This window comes from Bombyx mandarina, chromosome 26, assembly GCF_030267445.1.
Source record: "Bombyx mandarina strain Sakado chromosome 26, ASM3026744v2".
Lineage (NCBI taxonomy): Eukaryota > Metazoa > Arthropoda > Insecta > Lepidoptera > Bombycidae > Bombyx > Bombyx mandarina.
The window spans coordinates 3,045,192-3,062,254 of NC_143232.1; the positions used below are offsets into that span (position 1 = coordinate 3,045,192).

The following is a 17,063-nucleotide window of genomic DNA, read 5'->3' on the forward strand; positions in this document are numbered from 1 at the left end:
TGTTGCCATATCTTGTAATCTAACGGATTCAAATCTGGACTGGAGGAGGGCCAGTCTTCGTGCCGGATGAAGTCGATTTTACGCGCCGCCAGCCAGTCTTGTGTGCTCTTCGCTCTATGAGCTGGCGCCGAATCTTGTTGGAATACCCAGTGCCTGTTATTGAACATGATATGAGAAACAGGTTCCACAAGGTTTGTCAGGACTGTATTTTGATACACAACTGCATTCGTTTTTACACCTTTCTCACAAAAATGTACCTCTGTTAAGCCCCAATAAGAAACTCCCAACCATACCATGAGCGAGGATGGAAAATGACCTCGTTGGACACGCGGAATACGGTTGCTCGCTTCTTCACTACTGTGTGCGTACATCTTATCATTTTGTTTGTTGTAGCTCTCTTCTTCGATAAAAATTTTTTCATCCGAAAAAAGAATTTCCCGATATTTTTTTCCCGCGTACCGCTTCAACAAAGTGCGGCATCTCTTCAGTCTCAGGTCCATTAGACGAGCATTTAAACGATGTCCTGTTTTTCTTCGATATGCCCGAAGCCCTAAATCTTCATTTAACACCCTTTTCACCGTGGTTCTGCTTAACCCCATCTGAAGGGCCAACAGTTTCTGCTTACGTTTGGGATTTCTCTGAATTCGCGCCTTCACAGCTTTTATCACTGCTGGAGTCCTAACAGACCGAGGGCGACCACTTCTTGACCTGTCATCTACACTAGAGTCTTCATTGTATCGTTTGATGGTACGATAAACGAATCTTTTGGTTATATTCATATTTTTCAGTATGTTAAAAATTTGAATTGGCGCGTAACCGCAACGATGCAACGCAATAACTGCAACACGGTCTTCTTTAAGCGTCCACTCCATATTTAAAAATGAGTACAACTTCTAAAAGTATACATTTTTATTTTCATGAACAATTCGAAATTCGAATTCAATAAACTTTTTTTGTGGCCAGCATTCTAAAAGAAAAGTTTTTACTGTGTGACAATACTTATGACCTGACTAGGTATATATTAATACGTGAAGCAAAAACTTTGTATCCCTTTTTACGAAAATTGCACGGACGGAGGAGTATGAAATTTTCCACACTTATAGAGAATATAGAGAAGAAGTGCACAATGCTAATATTTTTTTAATATAATGCATAAAAGATATAAATATAATAGATAAATAAAATAGATAAAAATATAAATATAATAAATATAATGCATTAAATCAATAAAGAAAACATTACACACACTACATAGCACGTATTTGACGCACACACGCATGCATACTATTTATTGTCAAACTTTTGCTCTTGTCTTCTGTTGTCAAATTGAGAATAGATTAAATATTGTTTGTCTCAGTTAATATTTTTTATAGTGTAGTCTTGGCGAAATTTGTGATTATAGAAGTATAAAATACAATCATAATAGCTTACTAACTTACAATTCCAATTAATTATAGTCGAATTTCGACTACTGCGGGACTTCTAGTTTAAATAATTCTTGAAGGTAGAACAGTCACTATGGGTTGAACATCGCAGAGCTGAACGCAAGTACGGGACGTGAATCCGCCCGGCAGTAGACTCTTGGGCGCCGATCGGATAGGCCACCAGTTGAGCCCGTCGAAGTTCAAGTTCGGAATTAAAAAAAAAAAAACCTACTTTCTTATCTAAACAAAAAAAAACATTATAAATAATTCTGAAAATACATTTCTCCGAAACAAACTAAGTTGAGAGCGGCTTTCGGTGAGTGAAAAAAAATTATCGAGTGAAAACTTTTGTTGTTAACTCTGAAGTTTTAAGAAGAAAGCGAAGGAGCTCAGGTAATGTTTCCGAAAAAATGTTTTTTGCGTTAATATTTAAATAGACTTAAAAGTGCTGGCGTGTTATCGGGTTGTGACTTAAAAGAATTCTTAAAAATAAACTAAAAGAATTTACGTTTTAAATTTAATTACTGTTGATAGCTAAAAATAAGCCTAAACTTTAAGAATAGTATTTATTTAGAGAGATACTAAAATACAATTTACATTCAAAAACAGTCAAAAAGCAGATAGATTTGTACAATAGGCTGTTTTATCGCTAAAAGCGATTTCTTCGAGACAACTGTTTAATTTAGAGAAATTCTGGAAAATATAAAAATATAGTAGGTATGTTATAATATATATAGTATGTATGATAATACATTATTTCATAAATTCAAGGGAGTCCGAACCTCCTCTTCCCTGAAGGTTTCAGGGCGGGAGCTAGGAACTAAATCGAGTCAAGAACTCGAGAGAAAATTATTATATAATTATTATTATATTATATAAACATTATTGTATTATTTAACTATTGACGAAACAGTCTAAGAAACATATTTGTTGTTATTATTACTTTTTCAGTTCATTTGACGTTTATAAATACCACTTAACATAAGGAGGAACGTGAGCTCATCCGCTTAGTAAAAAACAAAAAAAAGTTTGTATTTTTCAACCCAATGATAGATTTAGATGAAGGTTTTTAGAAACATTAAATGTTGAGGCTTGATTGGGACAAATAAGATTGACTAATTAAATTATTTTTGTTTATTCTCATTACAAAAGCTATTTTTAAAGGTATGATAGTTCAAGTTTTCCACCTCATTTTAACTTGAACATAGTTTTCGGCCCTCACAAGTTTATTCTTAATCATACCATACATAAATCAATTATACGACATTATTTTTAATGAAACTATTACATACTTAACTCGCTGTTAGCAGTCTACTGGCAGTTCTCTTCTAGTAATGGTGGAAAGATCAATATGTAATTTAATTATATTGTGACTTCGATATCTCAAGCCAGGTAGTGGTAGTTCCAAGTAGTTCTGACGGGCCCCGGGATCTACTTAATACCATTTTTACATTTGGGCCATTCGGAACATTAAAAAAATTATTAGCGATGTGGAATCGCTTAATTTTTTATTTTATTTTTTGCTTATATGGGTGTACGAGCTCACATCCCACCTGGTGTTAAGGGGTTTCTGGAGCCCATAGACATCTACAACTTAAATTCGCCACTCACCTTGAGATATAAGTTCTAAAGGCTCAGTATAGTTACAACGGCTGCCCTACCCATCAAACCGAAACGCATTACTGCTTCACGGCAGAAATAGGCAGGGTGGTGGTACCAAGGTGGTACATAAGCAGGATGGTGGTGGTCGCGCGGACTCACAAGACGTCCTACCACCAGTAATAAATAATAAATAAAAAAAGTCACTTTCAGCTAATTGCATATTTATCTTAAATAATGCCCCAGGGACCAAATTAAACCCACTCAAAAAGATTCATCAAAGTCCAGTGAGGTATTTAGGAAGAATTCAGCCACAATAAGACGTATAGAAGAATCGCTATGACAATTTTTTTGTGATGCTCTCTTCTTTTTCTTTTTTACAATCGCACCACCCCCTGCCATTGTAGCAAAGTTTATCCATACTACTTGGAAACGCTGTGTTCATTCGTAGGCCGTTTCCACAGATATTTTATGCCATTTTGGTTCTGGAATGAACTGCTCTAATGGGAGTCTCCCGAGCGCTAGGACGATACCTTCTTCAAACTAGATTTGCGGAGAGTTCCCGGAATAAGCAGTAGTTAGTGTCGCTTCTTGGCTCATAAATTACCAGCCTATTTTTAGATCTATTGCTCTATATTGTCACTAATTAGCATACACACAGCTTATTCTAGAAAATATACCCGGTATTGGCCTGGTCATGTTATTACATCACAATAGAAAATAACCTATGTTAAAGTATCTAGGCTATAAGCTACATATATTAAAACCCGTTCAGGCATTTTTGTGTGTTTTTTTCCTTCACCTAATCATTGGATGAAGATGAGAGAATTGCTAACACTGACTTTAGCAATGGCAGTGCTTCGCTGAATTTACCGCCGGATCCGAACTGTGAGCCACTGAGAAGATCCGGCAAGAAACTCAGTGGGTTTTGTGGTATTGTCTACCAACGAACCAAATATAAAAACTTTGATTTTGATATATTTGTAAAACAATATTAGTACAGAAGATTATTATCAAGTCCATTTGACACTTACATATTTATCTTTTATACAACTAGCTGTACCCATCCGCTTCACTGGGCATTTAAAAATAACATTATTATTCCTCACCCCCACAAAGATTTTTATCATTAACGCCCCCGCAACTGGTGTAGGGAGTCTAGCACTCATATAAATATTAGCCTATCCATTAAGTACATGTATTTTCTACATGGATACCAAGTTTCAAGTCAATCGGATGCATGGTTCAGTAGTTATAACGGAACATCCGTAAAAACCACTGTAGATTTATATATTAGTATAGATTTTAAACTACTTTTGTTCTACGATTAGATCATCCCTCTCCCTCATGTGTCATTTAGATCAGAAGATCTAAATGTCATTCATATTAAATGTCTAAATGAATAAATTTTTTGAATGTAGATCCCGGGGCCCGTCAGCACTGCATGCGTTGTAGTCTGAACGACAAAATATAGTCTGTAGTTCGATCTCATGTTATAAGCTTGGTGACGGCATTTATGTTGTGATCTGTATTTTTATATGTTTTGTATTTTTCTTCACATATTTTTTTTATATGGAATCGATTTTGTCCGTAATCTGTCGACCAGGGCGAGCTTCTTTGACATCAATATTTCCGGACTGAAAGCTCTTGAAACAACTTTGTGGTGGTTTTACTGACACTGTGCTAAATTTGTAACCGTCACAATTATGTTTGCAGTTTGCACCGCACGTTCCCTTTTTATTAATACGCTTTCATTAGCTTCATACGTACCTATATATGTAACGGAATCTTTGAACATGGTTTTGACCCCCTTCAAAACGTCGGTTTAACTCGAAATTTGGCATACTTATTATGGACCGATCACAATTCAATATTTAACAGTTTGATCCATTATCCTTACTAGGATAATCAGGATTAGCGATTTTTTGTTTTGTCTAGACCACGAAGGGAAACTTCCAGGCGCGCCGATCACCTATTTCTCAGATAAGTTACCGGCTGATTAAGATGAAATTTTTGAAAATTGAAAAAGAAAATGGAAAAAATTTAAATTCAACTATAAAATGAAAAATAAATGCACGGTATCAATAGTTATAAATATTCTGATAATATCCTGAAAAACAGCCCACGCTTTTTTTACAATAAAATTCCTTTTACTTACACTATTTTTAATTAAAATCTATTAAAACATATTTTCTTTTTTTTAGTTGGTTTTTTTTTCTATAAAAGTTTATTTTCTATAAATGCGTATTTTTTTAGTTTTTTTAAAACTTTTATTTAATGTAATAAAACTTCAAAACGTATCGAATTTCTTCGTTAAATTCACTAGTTTTGTTGAATTGAAAAATAGTATAAAATAGTGGGGAAACCTTTTGATTACTTTTTATTTGTCTATTTCACCTACGAATAAATATAGGTTTTCATCTATTTACTAGTATCAAAACGAGTCAGATATAAGCTGCACAACCGATAAGCTACAGCTTTTATTTAATAAATACGAAGAAAACTTTTTTCCCAATGTAATGAACCAAAGAAACAATTTAATACTAATAAAACAGCTAAAACCAATATTAATGAGAATTTTCTTTACCCAAAAAAAGAAACATGAGAAATATACTATTATAGTTAATCTCTATATATAAAAATGAATTGCTGTTCGTTAGTCTCGCTAAAACTAGAGAACGGCTGGACCGATTTGGCTAATTTTGGTCTTGAATTATTTGTGGAAGTCCAGAGAAGGTTTAAAAGGTAGATAAATATGAAAATGCTCGGAATTAAATAAAAATAACAACTTTGTTTTCTTTTTGACGTGTCCCCCGTCGGACAGATTCCTTTTGTTTGTTTTAAGTTTATTTTATACAAAAGTTTAAGTCTTTTATTTATCGAATGTGGCACTACGAAGTCTGCCGGGTCAGCTAGTTTATAATAAATATTATCTTTATTAATTTGAATTATGAATACAAAAGCGAGTTTGATTATTTGTTACACTTTGACATCCTAACTGCGCAATTGATAACCGTGAAATGTTGGTGCACTTGGTCAGGAGCAGAGAAAACGATATAGGATCCTCATCCAAATTTTTTTTATTGATTAGCTCACAGCCCACCTGATATTAAGTGGTTACTGAAGCCCATAGACATCTACAACGTAAATGCGCCACCCACCTTGAGAATAAGTTCTAAGGTCTCAAGTATAATTAGAAATCAGAAAATTCCGCGAGGGATCGATTTTTTTTCAGTAACCCAGGTGAAGACGCGAGTAAAAAGAGTGAGTTGTATATCTTGAACCCTATTAAGTTGCCAATAAGTTAGACAATTAATTAACGTCGTACACAGATTGGTTTTACAAAAGCTAGGTGAGCTAAGGAGATAATCTTGATAAATTAAAAAACGATACGAGTTCTTGTCACGCCAGTGTCAATGACACGGGTCAAGGCGATTTACCATTTGTTTTTGTACGAAACTAAAAAAATGATGGCTTGTCCCGGCTGTCTAACGTTCCCCGAGTATTTTATAATGTGCTTTTGATCAAAGGCATTTGACGACTCCTCAGATTTCTCGTGTTTCTTTGATCAAGATTTTTTGACATTTCGGTTCTCCGAAATCCTTGTAATGGGTTTAATTCCAACAAAACGGCGGATGACGTGATTTTGTAAACGATTTTGATTCCATATATTTAATTTCTACATGAACTATTTGACTAAATAAATTAATTTATTTTTCTTTTCTATGTGGGTAGTTTACGACTGTAAATCACAAGCTTCCACGCACGCGATGGAGCCTTATTCTTGTATTGTATTGGGTTTGATTGAAAAAACTGGATAAGAAATATTTCAATATTGTTTAGAAGCTATCAATTTATAGGTGACATACTAGTAGGCAGCGGCTTGGCTTTGCCCCTGGCATTGCTGAAGTCCATGGGCGACAGTAGCCACACGCCATCAGGCTAGCCGTGCGATTGTCTGCCAGGGAAAAAAAAAAAATTAAAAAATTAACTAACCGTGTGCCCGATGGAATTTCTCATCGACGTCATTATACTTCAAACTAATTCGGTGATTGTTGTTAACTGTGAATGGAAGAGTTAAACAGCTTCCGTCTTTCTTTCTTATTCGCTACGGAACTCTAAAAATATGCGTCATACATTTCCCAATAGCAAATGTCAAAACATCAATAAAGAAAATATTTTAAGATCTCGTAATTTAATAGAAAATCTCTATCAAACAAAATTAATGGATTTGTAATCACGTTCGCGTTCCTGCGACGCGGCAACAACGATTTTAACGTTCAAAATTAATTAACGGAATAACATAAAAGTGTTGCTAACAAAATGGAGGCAATTAAGAGGGTGTTTAACAAGAGGGCATCTTGTAATTATGTATCGTGGCATAAAGGCTTTGTTATAAAATTAACAATTAAAACGGAGACAAAATAGCGCACGAAAGACGATTTCAGTCCTTTTTAGTAGTTCGCTCCAGAGAATACATAGTTGGATGAACCAATTATGATCGTAACTCATACCGGTAGACTTTTCCAAAGTCAGTAATTTCAATATTTTTATTGCTTAGATGTGTCTATAATAATAATGATAAATAAAATAGTAAAATCATTTATTGCCTTTCACATAAAAAAAAAGAAAAAGGCAAAAGGATCTATAAGCTGTTGGCTCGCTGGAGCTTAGTGGTTATTTAATAATATTTTTTTTATATACTCGTAAATACAAATAAATGTAAAAAATACATATTTAGTTCTTTTATTTATTGAAAAAGAAAGCGAGGGAGGAAAGCTTTATTTTATACAAACGATGTTCAATTTGGTTTATGTTTTATTTATTGGACTAATTTAAATTTATAAATAGTAAATTCGTTCAAAATTCTACACAAAAATTAAATTTATATCTTCATATTCCACTTTTATACACATAATATATTTTATATTAAAGTATCTAATTAAGACTATTTTTAAGATTTAATCTTACGTTTTTTTCTTGTTTTATTTTTTCTTTTCACACACATTTACATTTCCCGACTATCCGAATACCTTACAAGTTTTTGTGGATACGGATCACTATCAGGCATACACCATCAATCGTCCACGAAAATGACAATAATACGTTCGAACCAGCGAAATTCAAAAATAAATTACTAAATTTTATTTTTTGCTGTTTCGATATTTTCCCATTACTCCTCAAATCACACCCCTAAAACGCTAGATTTTTTTTTTATTGCCCTTGTAGGCAAACGAGCATACGGCCCACCTGATGGTGAGTGGCTACCGTCGCCCATAGACTTCAGCAATGCCAGGGGCAGAGCCAAGCCGCTGCCTACCGTTTAATACTCTCCACAAGCCTCGTTTGAAGAAGGACATGTTATAGCGCTCGGGAAACACCGGCAATGACAATTTAAAAAATTTTCATTCAATCATAGTGACATATTACTACTGGTGACATTATTACTGGTGGTAGGACCTCTTGTGAGTCCGCGCGGGTAGGTACCACCACCCTGCCTATTTCTGTCGTGAAGCAGTAATGCGTTTCGGTTTGAAGGGTGGGGCAGCCGTTGTAACTATACTTGAGACCATAGAACTTGTATCTCAAGGTGGGTGGCGCATTTACGTTGTGGATGTCTATGGGCTCCAGTAACCACTTAACACTAGGTGGGCTGTGAGCTCGTCCACCCATCAAAGCAATAAAAAAAAAAAGTTTCAGTTAGATCGTTCTCAAGGTAAGAAGAAGAAAATGTCACAGAAACTAAAACGATATCATTAGGGAGGTGGTATTTGACATTCTAAGGAAAAGTTTACCCCGCGTATTGTGCGGGCTTGATCAATTTATAACAGAAAGGTCATATGTGAATTAATGCAGAACTAAAAATTATCGATTTAATATTGAAGAACCTAAATATGAATACGAATAAGAATATTTTCACCCGATTAATTATATGAATAGAATTTCAGTCCAAGGGATCTGAGGTTTTATTGAAGAACTAGCTGACCCGGCAGACTTCGTAGTGCCTCAATCGATAAATTTAATAAAAGACCTAAACTTTGTATAAAATAAACTTAAAACAAACAAAAGGAATCCGTCCGACGGGGGATACATCAAAGGAAAAACAAAATTGTTATTTTTATTTAATTCCGAGTATTTTCATATTTATCTACCTTTTAAACCTTCTCTGAACTTCCACAAATAATTCAAGACCAAAATTAGCCAAATCGGTCAAGGCGTTATCGAGTTTAAGCGAGACTAACGAACAGCAATTCATTTTTATATATATAGATACCTATGATTGACTTTGAAATGTATTCTTTCAAAATACCTACTGTTGAAATACAGTTTGGAGTAGGTACAAAAATATGTATACTAACGTTAGGTAATTTTACTAAAACGTATCCACCGTATTTCTAAAGATATTTGCATGCATGTGAGATTTTGGTTTTTCGTGTGTTATATGTATTTGGGGGACCAATTTGGTTTGGTTGTCGAATTTGAAACTAGTGATAAAGTAAACAGTAATAAAATAGTATTATTCACGTGGAGTTTTATTCCCTTCTGGGACATATAAATCATGATTTATTATGATTTATAACATTCACGAATGAAGCTATAACATCGTGTAATAAAAATTAAGCCCGAAAAATACAAATATTTTTGCGTAATTACTGGTGGTAGGTCTTGTGAGCTCACAAGGGTAGGTGCCACCACTCTGCTTATTTTGGCTGCAAAGCAGTAACACATTTCGGTTTCGGGGGTGGGGCAGCCACTGTACTGTAAAAACTGAGACCTAGAAATCATGTATAATTTTTTTTTTTTGTCTTTGTAGGCAGACAAGCATACGGCCCACCTGATGGTGAGTGGTTACCGACGCCCATGGACTTAAGCAATTCCAGGGGCAGAGCCAAGCCGCCGCCTTATTGCCCTTGTAGGCAGACGAGCATACGGCCCACCTGATGGTTAGTGGTTACCGTCGCCCATGGACTTCAGCAATGCCAGGGGCAGAGCCAATCCGCTGCCTACCGCTAAAATCGAAATTAATATCGTTGATATCTATGGGCTCCGGTAACTAATATACACCATGAAGGGTTGTGAGCTTGTCCACTCATCTAAGCAGTAGAAATAATAATTAAAACTGCTTTTGCCCATCGACATTGAGTTCCACTATTCTGCCGCTGTGTAATTAGAGGCTCTGACTTGATGACTGATTCAATCCGTGTTGTCTTTGGTCTCTGATGACAGCATGGTCAACCAAAAGTATTGTATGTAGAAAATACATTCAGAGATACGTCAGCAATACGCGTGGGAGTGATATCAATTGAGCAATTGTTTACATAACTTCTGTGGACTTTCTTGTCTAGTTTTTTGGAGCATACGATACACGTACCGTCTGGTCTTCTGATAGTTACGTCACGTCATTCACAATGTCAATACGCGGCCTACACCATTAGCAGCGTAGCAAACATTTCAAATTACGGATGGCGAAAGTATGAAATCAAACCGTTGTTCAGTAAAATACCTCTAATATATGAAAAAGAATATGATGAAGAATTCGGTTCCCTCTGTATTTTGTACCGTATGTTCCATGGGGAGTGCTCTGAGGAATTGTTCGAGATGATACCAGCATCTCGTTTTTACCATCGCACCGCCCGCCACCGGAGTAGAGTTCATCCATACTACCTGGAGCCACTGCGGTCATCCACAGTGCGTTTCCAGAGATCTTTTTTGCCACGTACTATCCGGCTATGGAATGAGTTCCCCTCCACGGCGTTTCCCGAGCGCTATGACATGTCCTACTTCAAACGAGGCTTGTGGAGAGTATTAAGCGGTAGGCAGCGGCTTGGCTCTGCCCCTGGCATTGCTGAAGTCCATGGGCGACGGTAACCACTCACGATCAGATGGGCTGTATGCCCATCTGCCTACAAAGGCAATAAAAAAAAAAAGATATTTTTGTGCTTAATAGTCTTATCGTCTGATGAAAAGTTATGGTTTCGGAACGTTTTGGAAATTACTTAGCATTAGCTGATCTGATCTAGTTTCGAAGCTTCCATTATACATATTCGTTTTCTCTTCTTCTTTTTCTCCACCTTATCCCACTAGGTGGGGTCGGCACAGCTAACTTTTCCTCTTCCATTCTCTTCTATCAGCCGTCATCTGAACACTCACTCCTCTCTATCGTCATTCACACACTCCATCCATGTCTTCTTCGGTCGACCTCTTCCCCCTCTTCTTTGCACTACCATTTCCATACATCTCCTATTGTACATATTCGTTTTCATGGTCGACTAAATAAATAGTAGGGACACAGTTTAGTAGCGTATGTAGTTTGTACATCGCTTGCATTAGTCAGTCGTACATAGCCCACCCGACACGTCAGACATTTGTGACAATATACTTTGTAAAATTTGGAACTAGCTTGTTTTATTAATAAAGGGCAGCTTACACCCGTTACCTTGCATCAGCAACCGTACATAAATTCATAATAGCTCAACTTTTTAAATAGGGATACAGCGTAAAAAAACTAGTAAATCATTTTTAAATTTTAAACACATTAGACCTTTCATGGTTTTGATATTTGAAAATCAAAATTTTAGTGTTATGCTCATAATGATAAATAATATGGAAATCATAAAACCAAAAACGTACGAAGCAAAATAGTTTCTCTCTATATAGCACGTTGAAACGGATATACTTCTTCATGTTTTCTGCCGTGAAGCAGTAATGCGTTTCGGTTTGAAGGGTGCGGCAACCGTTATCTTGTAAAAACTGAGAACTTAGAACTATATCTCAAGGTAGGTGGTGGCATTTACGTTGTAGATGTCTATGGGCTCCGGTAACCTCTTCACGCCAGGTGGGCCGTGAGCTCGTCAATCCATCTTAACAATGAAAAAAAAGAAAGATATATAATCTAATGAGGGTTGGAGTCAGGAAGGCGACTGGTCGTAAAACTCACGCCAAACCCTATGAAGCGTGATATAGGGACATGCTGTGCCGCCTCCGCATAATAACTATACTGAGATCTTAGAACTTATATCTTAAGGTGGCATTTATGTTGTAGATGTCTATGGGCTCCAGGAACCACTTAAAACCAGGTGGGCTGTGAGCTCGTCCACCCATCTAAGCAATAGAATAATAATAATAATGATGATGAAAATCTTTGTGATCATTCATGGATGAAATCCCTGGAAAGTCATAGGCTTAAAAATAATGTTTTGCCTTAGCTGAAACTTTTCTTTCAGTTTTATTTTTGTTTAGTTAATGCGTCTCAACGCTAAAAATAGCATTTTAAGATTGTGATCGAATTTCCTTTTGTACTAAACGAAAAGTTTACCTTGTTGTTTTAGCCTCCTTTGTTTATTCACTGTGATAAATATCTGATTCAGCAAACGTCTTGGGTTGAAACTGTATTTTAGGATTAAGGGGCTTCACTACCATCTCAAGAATGGTATCTTGATACACTTGTGCCGATGTTTTGATACCTTTTTCACAAAAGTATGGCCCAGTCACTCCTTCATAGCTAATACCCCACCAAACCATTACTGAAGTCGGATAGTGCCCACGTTGCACTCTGTCGACTGATTGGGAAAATTCCTTAGAGCTTTGAGCATAAATACGGTCATTTTGTTTGTTAAAATGTTGCTCAATTGTAAAAATTTTCTCATCCGTAAACAAAATTTTTCTATGACCTCCCTTTGCGTACCGCTTCGGTAGTTGTTTCGATTTTACCACCCTATTCTCTTTTAAATTATCAGTTAAGAAATGACCAGTACGTCTATTATAGGCTGCAAGTCCTAAGTTATCTTTTAAAATACGCGACATGGTTCTAGGTGCTATCTTCATCTCCTGAGTTAAAATCTTTTGCTTTTGGACAGGATTTCTTCGAATTCTTTCCCTTACTGCTTTGACCACCTTTTTCGTACGAACACTACGTGGACGGCCAGATCTTTTTCTGTCACAAACAGAGGAGGTCTCATTGCACCTATTAATAGCCCGGTACATAAACATTTTACTAATACCAAGCGTATGGAGAGTTTTAAAAATTGCATTTGGCTCCATACCTACTTTGTGTAATGCAATCACAGCGATTCGGTTCTCTTTATCACCCCACTCCATTTTAATATCGCAAAATATTGTACAATGTATTGGCGCCAAAATGAGAAAACGCAATGAGCAATCATATAAAAATGACAGATTCCAAATTCAAATGTAATATTTTGTTTATTTTTAATTGTATCATATAACGGAACGTAATTTCCGAACGTGCGACACCGCCCCCGCCGCCGCCTTACCGCCCGCTGAGACAGAGCTCTTTGAGCGCGAAAACACACGCCCTCAGCGCGCGCGACGACGACCAGTAAAATATTGCGAGTCTTAGTTTAACTGTACGATTCTCAACTCATTTTGTATTTTATGTTTTTTTTTTTTTTTTTTTTTCCTACCTATGCTGATAGCCTTGAGAGGCTATTTCAGCTTCACCCTAACGTTAGTAGGTGAGCTCGCGGGGCTCAACCGGAGAGTTGCTAACACTGACCCTAGCAAGAGCAGTGCTTCGCAGAATCTACCACCGGATCGGAAACGCGACCCACTGAGAAGATCCGGCGAGAAACTCAGTGGGCTGTGTCTATGGGTTAGTTCGCTCGTCGAGCCCTTCGTCGCAAGCGACGGGTTCGACGAGGACGGTGACCGGTGCTTGTGGTGCCTAAAAGCACCGTTAATGGATCAGGAGGATCCGTAATGACGTGCTTTGGGCGACGTCGACGGTTTACCATTCGGTCTACTGGGTCGGGTATGTAATTTCCAGCGGCTACGATGAGAGGGTTCTCATGTCGTGCCGCCTTCTCAAAATGGCGCAGCGATGCTGACTGTAGATACTTACTAAAAGAGTCGAGCTCCAGGTCGTCGTGGAGATCCACATTCCTAAGGAACCAAGGCGCTCCGACGGCTATCCTGCAGAATCGTGATTGAATAACCTGAAGGGATTTCAAGTGGGTGCGGGCTGCGTGAGCGAACACTACGCTTGCATACGTCATGACGGGGCGTATACAAGTTTTGTAGAGAGTTACCTTATTACGGAGGGACAGTTTGCTTCGACTACAAAGCATTGGATAGAGTCGTCCTAGAATAAACGCGGCGCGGTCGCGTACCGTTTTTATATGGGGACGGAATGTCATCCCTCTGTCGAGGGTGACGCCTAGATATTTGACCTTCGAGACCCACGGTATGGGCTGGCCAAAGAGAGTGATGGGATTTTATGTTAGTTATTGTGTCGCTTTTTATATTAAAACCACTTTTTTTTTTTTTTTTCCCTACCTATGATGATAGCCTTGAGAGGCTATTTCAGCTTCACCCTAACGTTTGTAGGTGAGCTCGCGGGGCTCAACCGGAGAGTTGCTAACACTGACCCTAGCAAGAGCAGTGCTTCGCAGAATCTACCACCGGATCGGAAACGCGACCCACTGAGAAGATCCGGCGAGAAACTCAGTGGGCTGTGTCTATGGGTTAGTTCGCTCGTCGAGCCCTTCGTCGCAAGCGACGGGTTCGACGAGGACGGTGACCGGTGCTTGTGGTGCCTAAAAGCACCGTTAATGGATCGGGAGGATCCGTAATGACGTGCTTTGGGCGACGTTGACGGTTTACCATTCGGTCTACTGGGTCGGGTATGTAATTTCCAGCGGCTACGATGAGAGGGTTCTCATGTCGTGCCGCCTTCTCAAAATGGCGCAGCGATGCCGACTGTAGATACTTACTAAATGAGTCGAGCTCCAGGTCATCGTGGAGATCCACATTCCTAAGGAACCATGGCGCTCCGACGGCTATCCTGCAGAATCGTGATTGAATAACCTGAAGGGATTTCAAGTGGGTGCGGACTGAGTGAGCGAACACTACGCTTGCATACGTCATGACGGGGCGTATACAAGTTTTGTAGAGAGTTACCTTATTGCGGAGGGACAGTTTGCTTCGACTACAAAGCATTGGATAGAGTCGTCCTAGTATAAACGCGGCGCGGTCGCGTACCGTTTTTATATGGGGACGGAATGTCATCCCTCTGTCGAGGGTGACGCCTAGATATTTGACCTTCGAGACCCACGGTATGGGCTGGCCAAAGAGAGTGATGGGACTAACGGCGGAGGTGTTTGCGCGCCTACTACGGAGTGGGATGCTCGAAGTGATGTTCGGAGGGCGACCCCTTTTGAAGAGCACCGCTGCGCTTTTCGTGGGGTTGATGTCAATTCGCCACTTCCGGAACCACTGTCCCATGGTGGCTACTGCGATCTGGAGTCGCCGATGAAGCAGCGACATCTTCCTACACGAGTAGTAGATAGCCGTGTCATCGGCGAAGAGCGCTAGATGGGTCTCCGGAGACCGGGGTATATCATTGATATACAAACTAAATAATAGCGGGGAGAGCGCGGAGCCTTGCGGGACTCCGGCAGTCAGTTGACGGGGACGAGAACGAGTTCCTTCTACTCGATATCGAAACGAACGGTTCGACAAGAAGTCTCGTATGATGAGCACGAGTCTGTCTGGCACTCCCATGTTGTACAAGTTTGTAAATTAAACCGTTGTGCCAGACTTTGTCGAACGCCTTCGCGATGTCGAAGAAGAGGGCGCCGGTCGGGATTTGTTTACGCCTATTTAGTCCTATCAGAATGTGCTCCGTGAGGCGGTGCACTTGTTGTACGCACGAGTGTTTTGAGCGGAATCCGAACTGTTCGTCTATGAGAATTTTGTTCGCGGTAACAAAATCCCAGAGGCGTTTCCTAAGGAGACGTTCGTAAATTTTTCCTATCGTCGAGAGGAGACTAATCGGACGGTAACTAGAAGTTTCGTTTCTCGGTTTGCCCGGCTTATGTATACCGATAACGTCCGCTTCTTTCCACACCGCGGGAAAGATGCAGTGCGTCATAGCGGCATTTAAAATTGTAGCCAACATAGGACTGGCAAAAATTTTACGCGCGGTTGTGGATGCCGTCGGAGCCTGGTGCCTTCCTAGGTTGGAGGTTGTGGATCGCGTCTCTAACTTCGTCAGTGGTAATGGGGGGTAACGCGTCCGAGGGCGGCAGGGAAGCTCTGCGCTCGACCTCCCTGTCGACTAACTCGGTGTGTTCGGGGTCCGCGTGTTGAGTGCTGGTGGTGCACTGCTCTTGCAGTGCATCGGCCAGCAGCTCAGCCTTGTCATCGTCATCGAATGCCGGTGGTTGGCCTGAAGGGTGTAAGAGGGGAGGCATAGTAGCGGTAGTTTCGGATTTGAGAGTCCTAGCTAGTCGCCAGTATGCTTGGTGGGAGGGCGCGAGTTGTTCTAAATAACTATGCCAATTATCGTTACGCGCGTCGCTTAAGCGGGAGTGGACTTCGCGTTGTAGACGACGCATCTGAATCCGGTTTGAATGCGTGGGAAGACGATCGTAGGCCCGGATTGCCGCGTTCCTAACTCTTAAGAGATTCCTAAGATCGGGGGACAGTCTGATGCGGTGGAAGCTGTCCTCCACATCGACTTCTTTTGAAGATCTAATGATCGCGGAAGAGATGTGATCGGTAATGATGTTTATGGATTCGACGGTGTCCTCGGGGGATGGATTCGAATCCGGGCCGTAAGGGAGGATTGGCGGAGCGGCGTCGGCTAGGCACGTGCCCAGCTTATTCCAATCCACCATGGTCCTCGTAACAGTGACTGGGTTGTGAGGGCGACCGAGCTGCATAACGACAGGTCGGTGGTCTGAGTCGAGCTCTGACATTGCTTCGATGGAACGCAAGCGCAGAGTTACGTTCCTAAGCAATGCCAGGTCTATAGTGCTCGGACGGAGCGCGATGTTATACGGATAACATGTTGGAGTTGGGGGACCGACTATTTCAAAGGTGAGGTCGTCTATAAACGCGTCGAGACGCCTACCGTTAACGTTTGTACGATGGCAGTTCCACCTAGTGTGGTGGCAATTTAAATCGCCTGCCAGGATGACGGAGTCTCCCATGCCGAACAGTGACTCGATGTCACTGCTCAGGAGGGGCTTGTCCGGGGGGAGATAAACGGATGCGATGACGATCGGCTGGTGTTCC

The 17,063-nt window shown here is 39.6% G+C and overlaps 1 protein-coding gene across 1 annotated transcript in view; it reads left to right on the forward strand.

The window, feature by feature from the left end:
* The first annotated feature begins 1,549 nt into the window (after positions 1-1,549).
* Dopr1 (dopamine receptor-1) overlaps positions 1,550-17,063 on the forward strand; it is a 113,959-nt gene continuing 98,445 nt past the window's right edge. The window contains exon 1 of the mRNA XM_028184779.2: positions 1,550-1,817. The gene's annotated coding sequence lies outside the window, so the exon portion shown is untranslated. The remainder of the gene's footprint in view (positions 1,818-17,063) is intronic.